This window comes from Gobius niger (assembly GCF_951799975.1).
Source record: "Gobius niger genome assembly, chromosome: 4".
Taxonomy (NCBI): Eukaryota; Metazoa; Chordata; class Actinopteri; order Gobiiformes; family Gobiidae; genus Gobius; species Gobius niger.
The window spans coordinates 35,510,029-35,519,991 of NC_136855.1; the positions used below are offsets into that span (position 1 = coordinate 35,510,029).

Consider the following 9,963-nt stretch of genomic DNA (forward strand, 5'->3'; position numbering starts at 1 on the left):
TTACCGTAATATAAATAAACAGCAATAAGTGAAGATACTTCACAATGCAGTTATACAGAGTTGACATCTGCAACACAGCTTCATAAATGGCTAACACACATGCTAATATGCTAACACACATGCTAATATGCTAACCCGCGTTTGGACTGACTCACCGCTCTGGTCCATCGCTGTTTACATTATGGGACTTGCGTTGGTTATAAAAGTTAATCCACTTTGATTCAGGCGAAGGTTCACCAAACATCCATCAGTGACAGTCACAGAAAAACAATATTTTGGTGATAGTCGCCGAATCCCGGAGAAAAAAACAACTTCGAGTGGCCTCTTCTTGAAAAAGGTTGAACAAACTCCCGTCCTCGTAGCCAAACGCGCTTCTTTTTCTCCGTCCGTGACATTATCGTTAGGTAAGAATAAAGAACAGGTGTGTCCAGAATAGGTTATAACGAGCTCCATTTTCACAGCTGCAGCGCAGACATGACTGATCTGTTCAGACGCTCAGGGATGTGTTTGTTTTGGCCTCAGCTGACCTGGAAGCACCTCGGGCACATCCTTTTTTCTTTTTTTCTTTTTTCTTTTTTTTTTCTCTTTGTTTCTCTCTTACGACAGAAATAATGAAAAAGCTGTTTTACAAATTAAAATCCGTCCGTAAGCATAGAATTAAGACATTACATTACAGACGTCGAGCACTTCCGTTCCGCTGTGTCGACACAACTGAACACTCAGTCGTTCACCAGGAGAGGGAGGCGCAGCTGCTCAGAGAGCAGGATTCAGGAGGATTACTGAGAGCTGCGTTAATGAAGCCACAAACCACTCTGGGGGTGTTTTTGATAAGGAAATAGCAAAACAACATGGCTAAAAGCTCTAAAAAGTCGATTTTGCATGATATAGGACCTTTAATGATTTCTGTGGCAAACAGTTCCCAAAGGTTTGTGCGTTGCTTGGCAGTGTGGCTGGGCTTGTAGCAGCAAGGCTAGCTACTTATTGCTAGCTACTTAGTTGAAGGTGCAGTTGGAGAAATGGTGGTGAATCTCGGGGTAAGTTGAAAGTCAGACTCCCGCTAACTTCACAGGACGGGGGCAGAGAAAGTGCTACTACACGCGGAGTGATATGAAAGACCTGTATTACAAGCACGAACTCTGTTGCCATTGGCAGCGGTCATTATTTTTTTCAGAGGTCCTCTAATGACCGGTAGAATGGTGGAAAATCCCATTCAAGTCAATAGAGCGTTCTACTTGCATCATGAAGAGCCGCATAATAACAGCAGATAAAAAACCAAACACTGTTTTACTCCTAATTTGAATAATACATCTCACCAGTTCTCCAGGCAACATGAAGATATTTTTACATTTAAAATAAGCCTTCATTGTGTGTGTGGAAAATAATCTAATAATTAATGTCAGAAAAGCGTTACTAAAGAAAATCTGAAGTTAAAGTATTTCTTTGTGATCAGATAAGAGCCTTAATCAGCTAAATCAAAGCTGAATAAATCAGGCCGAGAATTAGACATTAAAAAACTCCAAAATCCTGTTAACCCCAAGACTGGAAAGTTTGGAGTCCGTAGGCGCTGCAAACCCCTTAACGCTGTGTGTCACTAATTCACAACATACTTCTACTTGCAAGAATTTAGCATCAGCTCGAAAGCAAAAACACATCCAATATGGCCACACTGCAGACACTCCAGGACAGTTCCTCTCCTCTGCTCACCTTCATAACTCTGACCCCTCCTTTGGATCCCAGCTCAGGCGCTGAAGACCATATGCAGCCAAGAAGAGCCACACAAAAAAAAACATGAAGTATCTTTTATCCCACGAGCTTTAACGTTGTTTTATAAATCTGTTTTTTAGATGGTTTTTTTTTCTTCTTTTGCTGTTTTTATCCGTTTCAGGTTGAAAATGTCATTCTTCCTTGCTATGTCAATGTTTAATGAACCTAAACCTAAAAACACTGATCATATATTTTTTATATTCGTTCCATGAGTGGAGCAAAAACCTAATTTTGAGAAAACCAGCCCTAAAGTGTGAACGACACATTTCTCCTGCTTTTCCGTCCCAGGTGTTTCAGTACAGGCTCATTCATACTTCACAAGACGCAAAAACTTCTTGTTCTTGCACCCTGAGCTGCAGAACAGAATGATGTCACCTTTGCCATGTCGCCATGGAACTGTCGTCACTTACAAAACGTTTCCATGGCTACAAGGCAGAAGTGACTTCATTCTGTTCTGCAGCTCAGGGTGCAAGAACAAGAAGAGCATTCATGTGAAGTATGAATGAGCCTAAGGGTTAGTCATACATGAAAACTAAGATGTTATGGGTAGATGTTAAGCTAAAAATCTCCACTTCGTAAGATAATCAATACTTTCACCAGCCGTGTCTCACCTTTAATGGGTTTAGAATCAACATAACCTCCGTGACATCACAGCACTGTAAACCTGAGGAGCTGAAAATTGCATGACGGTAACTATGGTAACTGTCAAAATGCAGATTTCTAGTCTTAGTGTGTTGCTAATTTCTCTGTAATTGACACGAAAGAAAAACTGTCACAAAGTTCAAAGTCTTCTCCTCCAGCACATATGAACGATGGTCTAATTATTTCCTCATTAAGGCGTCTAAAAGTGGAGAGAATGTTGAAAAACACGTGCGTGATGTCGGTCAGTGGAAATGAAAGGCAGGTTTGTGAATCCAGTCACGAGCAGATAATGATCAGGGGGAAACACATCTTTCAAAAACTGTTTCTCTCCCATTGAGTTGTATTGGCACCCGCCGTCCTACTGAAATAGAATTCTAGAACATGAACACAACCTATAAATAAACTGTATTCCGGTAGCCTATTTACTCTTTCCTTTGAGGGTTTTTAATACAGTTACTTTCCTTAAATCAAAGGAATGCATGGGAGAACTCACTCATTTGATCTCAGTTTCATCCAACAGTGCACATGCTCCGTGTTAAGCGATGTGCTGTGATCTGCTGCGCTGCATTTGCAAAGTGTTTTTTTTTTATGTTCCTAATTAGTGGTAAATAAGTTCACAACAGGCGTTCACAACAGGCGTAGCTCCATGTTTTTACTCATATGCCGTATTTAAACTTAACTATGATGCAAATCATTGTGAAAGTGTTCTTGGTATTCAGAATACAGAGCTCTGATTGGACAAAGTGATGGAATATGTTGCGAAATACATTTAAAGGACAGTGTTCAGTATTTTGTAACTCAGGCCATATCCACAAGAAGACAAAATGCTTATATTTTCAGACACTTTCTTTGTAAGCCTGAAGCCGGCTTAGTAAATGTGAGCGTCCACATGGGTCGACTGAGGTCTGTGAAAACGGAGCAATTCATCTTCCAGGCCTGTGTGAGGCGCTGTGACGCTAACACAGATAATAGGACAAGATGTAGCAGTTTTGTGGAATGTAAACAGTGAAAATGAAACTGATTCAAGGATTTAGGATCTACAGAAGAGATGAGGAGGCGAGTTTATTCCTCAGAAAAACCTGTCAATGACTTTTACTGTCAGTCCAAAAACACAGACTGACTCGGCCGTGTTTTTCTACTTGTCACCTGTGGCTTGTGGACTGCAGTGGAGCAAAGAGGAGCGGAGTAAAACCATCATAGATCCATGAGTGAAACTCATTATAAGGTCAGTAGATTATGGATAACAGACTCCACTCTGGAGCTGTGATGTCATCGTTTTAGTAAAAGTTACAATCGAGCCACGTAAACAGCGTTTTGAGATCTTTCCACTCTGGGAGCTAGTTTGGAAAATGTTCGTTTACAAACCCCCAAAACGCTGGGCTCGTATGGACGATTCACTGGATTGATGAATTATCTTTGGTCCTCAGCTTGACTTCGTGTGGACAGGGCCTAAAGTGTTCTCCCCAACACTGCTGGACGGTAAAATCCCAGGGAAAATATCCAGACGTTGCCTTTAAGGTCCTACGCTTTATTCACACTTTTAATGCTCCTTTAGGCACCTTAGCACTGGCACATTTTGCAGTTTGAAATTATGCCTCTGGGAAATACCCATAGGTTATAAGATGCTGTAAAGTCCTTTTACACTACATCCTCTTGTGTGCTCCACTCAAGAGGCGGCCGTGAAAAAAACAAAACTTATCAAAAGATTTGTACTGGCAAACATGCCTGTCAGTATGTTTGAAGGGAGTTTGGCAAAGACTCAGGACAAGTTTGGGTCCGAAAACCTCCCTGTGGCGAATATCGGAGTGAGGTCTGGCGAGACAGGGAGGGAGCGAGATAAATATTACACTAAACACACAAGAAACAGCACCCGAGCAGAGCCGAAACCACAAGTGAAAGGTTGTAACCGCTTTTCCATTAACCTTCTTAACTCGCACAATAACCAAACACATTTCCTCCAGTTTGACAAATCTAGAGGCTTCTGCAAAAAAGTGTCAAAATAGTGATAAAAACGAGATGTAAACGAGCATGAGAAAGCAACAAAATCTCAACAAAGCAGTGTTAATTTTGTCAACTAAAATATTTAGTCTTAATTTTAGTCAAAGTGATATTTTTGACGACTGAAATTGGACTAAAACTAAATTAAAAGTTTCTCATGAGACTAAAACTATGACTAAAATGTCCAGATATTTTAGTCGACTAAAATAAGACTAAATAAAAATGAAAAGGAGAGACTAAAATCAGCCAAACTTCTATTGACCGTCTGAAAGAGCCTCAGATCATGTAAATTGCCAAAGGATCAGCTCTGAGCTTTGTTCATGTGGAGCAGCTCCATGAAGCAGAAGAACAAGATTAAATATGATTATAATTAATATTATAAATGCAAAGTTGACAAAATTAGTCTTAAATTTAGTCGACTAAATTGAAATGCAATTTTAGTCGACTAAAACTAGACTAAAATTGAAAAGATTTTTTTGACTAAATCTCGATTAAAATTAAATTACATTTTTAAAAAGTGAAAAGACTAAAACTAAATTAAAATATGTTGTCAAAATTAACACTGCAACAAAGTGATGAAAAAGTATCATAAAAGCGATGAACAGCCTCCAAAATACGAAGCAGTCTCTCATTTACATATCAAATTTGGAGCCCAAGTACTGTGATACTGGTGAAAACATGCCCACAACATAGAATATTGTATATTTCATATATATTGTGTATCTTTCTGTGAAGCACTTTGGTCCTCCTCGTGTTGCTGTAAAGTGCTATATAAATAAACTTTGATTGAAACTTTGATTGATTGATTTCAGCTTGCACTCGCTATTTAGCACCTGCCTTGATAAATGACCCCTCAGTTTTGTAGATCTTTGCTTTCAAATGAGGCGTTACTCTGGCCAATAGGCTGTGAACTCTTTTTAGACTTGGTTATGCCGAACTGGAGATAATGTGCTTGGTTAAGGCAAAGTTGTATTTATGTGATTTTCAAAGGTTAGAATGAATCCCGCTGTAAACATTAGTCATTTCAATCAAAATGCATCTGAGCCATTCAGCTCAAAGACAATGCTTTGTTGGGTGGCTTCACAGTATATAAATATAAGAATGAGTCTTTTGAGCGGCTTTTTCTCTATGAACAGATCTTGAAAGAGCCATAAAGCAAAACGCCACTTGGGGTATGATTCTTGACGAGGAAGTAACATTATAACGTGACTAAACGCGCCAAATTCTGAGGGATGGAAGCGACAAAAAAATGTTGGATGAAAGTTAAAGTGATGATGAAAAAACAGGTGTGTTTGGATGAAACTTGTCGGGATTGGATCAACATTTTTGAGTCTGTTCCAGTGGTGGACAAAGCATTATTTTCTTATACTACATTCATTATGTCTTCTTTTTCTTCTTCTTCTTCTTCTTCTTCTTCTTCTTCTTCTTCTTCTTCTTCTTCTTCTTCTTCTTCTTCTTCTTCTTCTTCTAAGGTCATTTTAGAAAGACACTAGGTCAAAACCAAAAAGCCTGTTCAAATACCTGCACTTAATTCCATCACTTGATTAGAAGTTCGGATAGTGGTCAGTTATTACTCCAATACAAGTACAATTGGCTCAGTCAAATTGCTACTCAAGTCAATGTACTAAAGTATTAAAGGAATACTTAGGAGTTTTCAAAGAAGAAGGTCCAAGTCTGTTAAAATAAATGCAAGAAATAATAACTTTGCCGCTTCAAAAACGTAAAAACGGCGCCCAAATTCACCCTCTGTGCGGCGACACGGCGGGAACAAACATTCTTCCTTGTTGTAAATCAGTGGCATTTGGCTGTACATCTGCACAGCGCCACCTACTGCTCTGGAGTGTTCACTATTACACCACAAGTGACTTTTTACATTGAAGCCTTTACCGTTCTGGAGTAGAAAGTACTACATTTAAACTTTCAAATGTAATGGAGCCTTTCGAAACCATGAAAGAGTTGCTTGCTTGATTTTTGTTCGAAGACTTCTAATTGGTTGAGGACATCACCCATGAAGAAAATGAATGAAAAATCCTGCTGAATGAGGCTGCCGATTGGAACGCTCTCCAAATAAAGAACGAGCGATCAAGTGGCTTTTGCGCGGCATCCTTGGTGTAACTGACACGTCGCTTATACCAGACCCCTCCACCCCCCTCACCACCACCACCACCACCCCCTTCCCTCTCTCCTCCAAGGCGCACCAGTTGCAGACATACGGGTCAGAGCACACGGATGCAACCTGCACCGTGTCAGACGAACCTGACCTGGAGCTCCGTCCGTGGCCTATATATATACACACACGTACACACACATACACACAGACACACACACACACACACACCCACAAACCCACGCACACCGAGACACAACCCCCCCCCCCGTATACCCACACCTGGCCCTCCACTCCGCCGCGCTCTCTGCTGCAAACGCCGCGCGGCACCTGAGCGGAATATGAATGACCGTATGACGTCGGCGATCTCCGTGTGGCGCTCACTGGCAACAGGCTCCAAAAAAAAAAAAAAAAAAAGGGCTACAGTTTGTTACAGCGCGAAACTCTACCTCCGCTTTCTATATTTGTCCTCATCTGCGCGTATAAAAAAGCCCAAACCTCGAACGTGCCAGAGCTCAGTGTGCGAAAAAGGAAGTGGGCGCAATAAGGAAAGAAAGAAAAAAAAAAAAAAAAAAAAGAAGCCAAAATCACAGCGTTTCAAATGGAACAGTGCACCCCACAGCTCCGCAACGGGTTAAAACGTGACTAAATCCTGCGGGGTACTTACGCATTTTGTCGAATGTGTCCAGCTGGTGAGATGGAAAAGGGGGACAGCCTGTGGGAAAGCTAGCTCTGCGGTGAGACCCAAGCCCAAAGCTCCATGTGAGGGGCTCGGAGGCTGCTGCAGTGCTCGGTTAGGCTCCCCAACCCCCCCTCCTCCTCTCTCTGGTCTCTCCGCTCCGTGACGAGCAGAACCAGTCAGGGATGCTCCGAGCACAATTAGCCCAAATAGCCGTCTTGGAAGAAAAAAAAAAGGCACTGACGATGCCAGAACGTGCCCACAAAATCCAAATGAACAGGGAAGGAGTTCTTCTTCAAGCAGATTAAGTCAGCGCAGGCCCGCTCAAGACGGCGTACAACCACCCACCCCCCCAAAAAATGGAACAAGGAATCCGTGCGTGTCGATGGATAGCGGGGTCCAAATGAGAGAACGAGGCGTCAAATGCTGGGCAACGCCGCAACAGCCGCCGCGTCGCGTCAGGACTTTAAAGCGATGGTGCCGTGGGCTGTTCCAAACGCACGGTGCATGTCCAACTCACCCTCCGCTGCTAGTTCCCCAAAGCGGTCCTCTATCGATTACATAAGCTGTTGAGGAATAATTCCGCGCTGTGAGTGTCCGCGCGGTGTCCGGAGGCGGCAGACGCGGCACCAATGCTGCATTCACGCTCCTTTTCTTCCCGGTCCTTGTGCCACCGGCTCCTAATGCTTTCCCCGCGCTGCGCAGTCCATGACTGACTTAAATAGCAAGCAAATCAAAGTCTCTCCGCTCAGCCCTGCGCGTGAGTGCTCCTATGTGTGTGTGTGCGTGCGTGTGCGCGCATGTAGGCGTGCTCCCGTGCGCGTAGTATCATCCGGGGAGCACTTTTGCCCACTTCTCCCCGGCGTCCATCTGCCCGTTCAATCAGCCATTCCCGTTAATTATACGGGATCAATAGCATTAAAACTGGCTGCCCTGTGCACGTGTCTGCGCGGCCGTGTGCGCGCGCTGGGTGCATGATGAGGTATGGTTGCCACCTACAGGCGTTAGTCTCTCTCCAGTCATCCGAGAGAGTCAGCAGACCACAAACAAGCACCAACAGCCGCTGTGGAGCAGCGGAGGGCACTGTGCACTTAGAGCAAGTATTGTAGGCCATTATCAGATCATACGGGCCAGAGGGGAGTCCAGTAATGGGACAGTTTCCATGAAGCTCCTATAGCTACAGAGTTTGGCTCATGATCATTACCTAATTTAGCTCATTAATAACTATTGTAAAGTCCTTTATGCGGCAATTTTCCTTTTACAGGATGGTCGGGGGCGGATGGTGCACATTACGGTTAGGGTAAGGAACAGGAAATGTTTAGGCTTTGGGTCTGAGAAAATATACAGTTTAATGTGAGGAAGGACCAGCGCTGACCTTTCCCCGTACGCAGAAAATCAGAACGTGGAAAGAGCAAAGTGCCTAGAACACGAGACGAGTCCAATGAATAAGAATAAACCTTCAAACACATAAACGTGATTGTCTCAACACAGTCACACTCACTGACAGAAAAAGCCTCTGAATGCTGTGATATATGTTTCATGTTGATGTGCCCGGTTATTACAGAGACATTAACCTCAATATATATAACAATTGTAGACACTTCCGACTCCATGAAACTATCGGGACTTTTACAATAGTGACATTTGGGGCGGGCAGAAACTATTGCAGTTCAGACTCGGAGAAGAGAGTGGGAGGATAATAAAATAAAGTCACCTCTCTCTTCCTGATCTCGCTGATAATGGCGCTTTGGAGACCGGGTGAAAGATACAGGCTCAGCGGGCGCATAAAGAGCGCCGTTTAACATTTAACATTCAGAGCGGCAGCAGTGCACGGCTGTAGCGGTCTGAAACGTGGCCGAGCTAATGTGCTTCGGTCACACATTTGCACACCGTGACTGTGCATTGCTCTCTGGGGCGGGAGTTTGCATGTGCTCCCGTTGTCTGGGTGGGTTGGCTCTTTCAGTGAATGTCGGCTACCAACAGTGGAGCCTCTAACCGCTAACATAAAGGTGTATGGGTGTACTTATGTGTGCTCTAGTATGCATACTTTGTGAATGTTATTATAAAAAAACGAGGTATTTTCAATCTTTTGCTGTAAAAGGTTTGAATTGTTTTGTTTAAAGGTGCATTATGCAACTTTTAACAGTATGTGGGGAAAAGAGTTGATATGTGTGCGTATTTGACCCAGTGGCTGTAAGAGTGGTCACCATGGCGCCTTTACTTTCCATCACGGTTGTCTCTACAACGCTCCACGATCAATTGTTTTGTTGGTTTTCTGGAAAACAGTAGCGAAAAACCTTCCAAACAATTGATCCTAAAGCATCCGGAGTCTCTGTGATTTTAAGTTAAGGCGAGACACTGCAGGTGAATAGGGAAAAAAAAAAAAATGTAGAGATATCAATTTGAAACTTTTGCTGAACATTACAGATATAAATATGAGAAAAAAAATGTATTGCATTTTTTCTGTCATTTTATGTTTTCACAAAAAAATAAGGCATTTTGAGCATTATGGCCAAAAAATATGGCCAAAATTGCCTATATTTTGGGCAACGAAATCAAAATAATGAATTGAGCCAGACTAAATTTTATGGTTTTATTTTATTGACATATCAGAGGGGATTTTGGATATTTTGTTTAGTTTTTCAATAAACTAATCATCAGTGAAAAAATCTGTAAAAACTCAAATTTCGCCTGTTTTTTTGGTTTCAAAGCTGAATAAATCAGGCTAGAAGAAGAAGAAGAAGAAGAAGAAGAAGAAGAAGAAGAAGAAGAA

The 9,963-nt window shown here is 42.4% G+C and overlaps 1 protein-coding gene across 1 annotated transcript in view; it reads right to left on the reverse strand.

Moving 5' to 3' along the window:
* LOC306961803 (leucine-rich repeat-containing protein 4C-like) overlaps positions 1-8,165 on the reverse strand; it is a 102,616-nt gene extending 94,451 nt beyond the window's left edge. Inside the window, exon 1 of the mRNA XM_079554711.1 lies at positions 7,179-8,165. The gene's annotated coding sequence lies outside the window, so the exon portion shown is untranslated. The remainder of the gene's footprint in view (positions 1-7,178) is intronic.
* Positions 8,166-9,963: the final 1,798 nt, after the last annotated feature.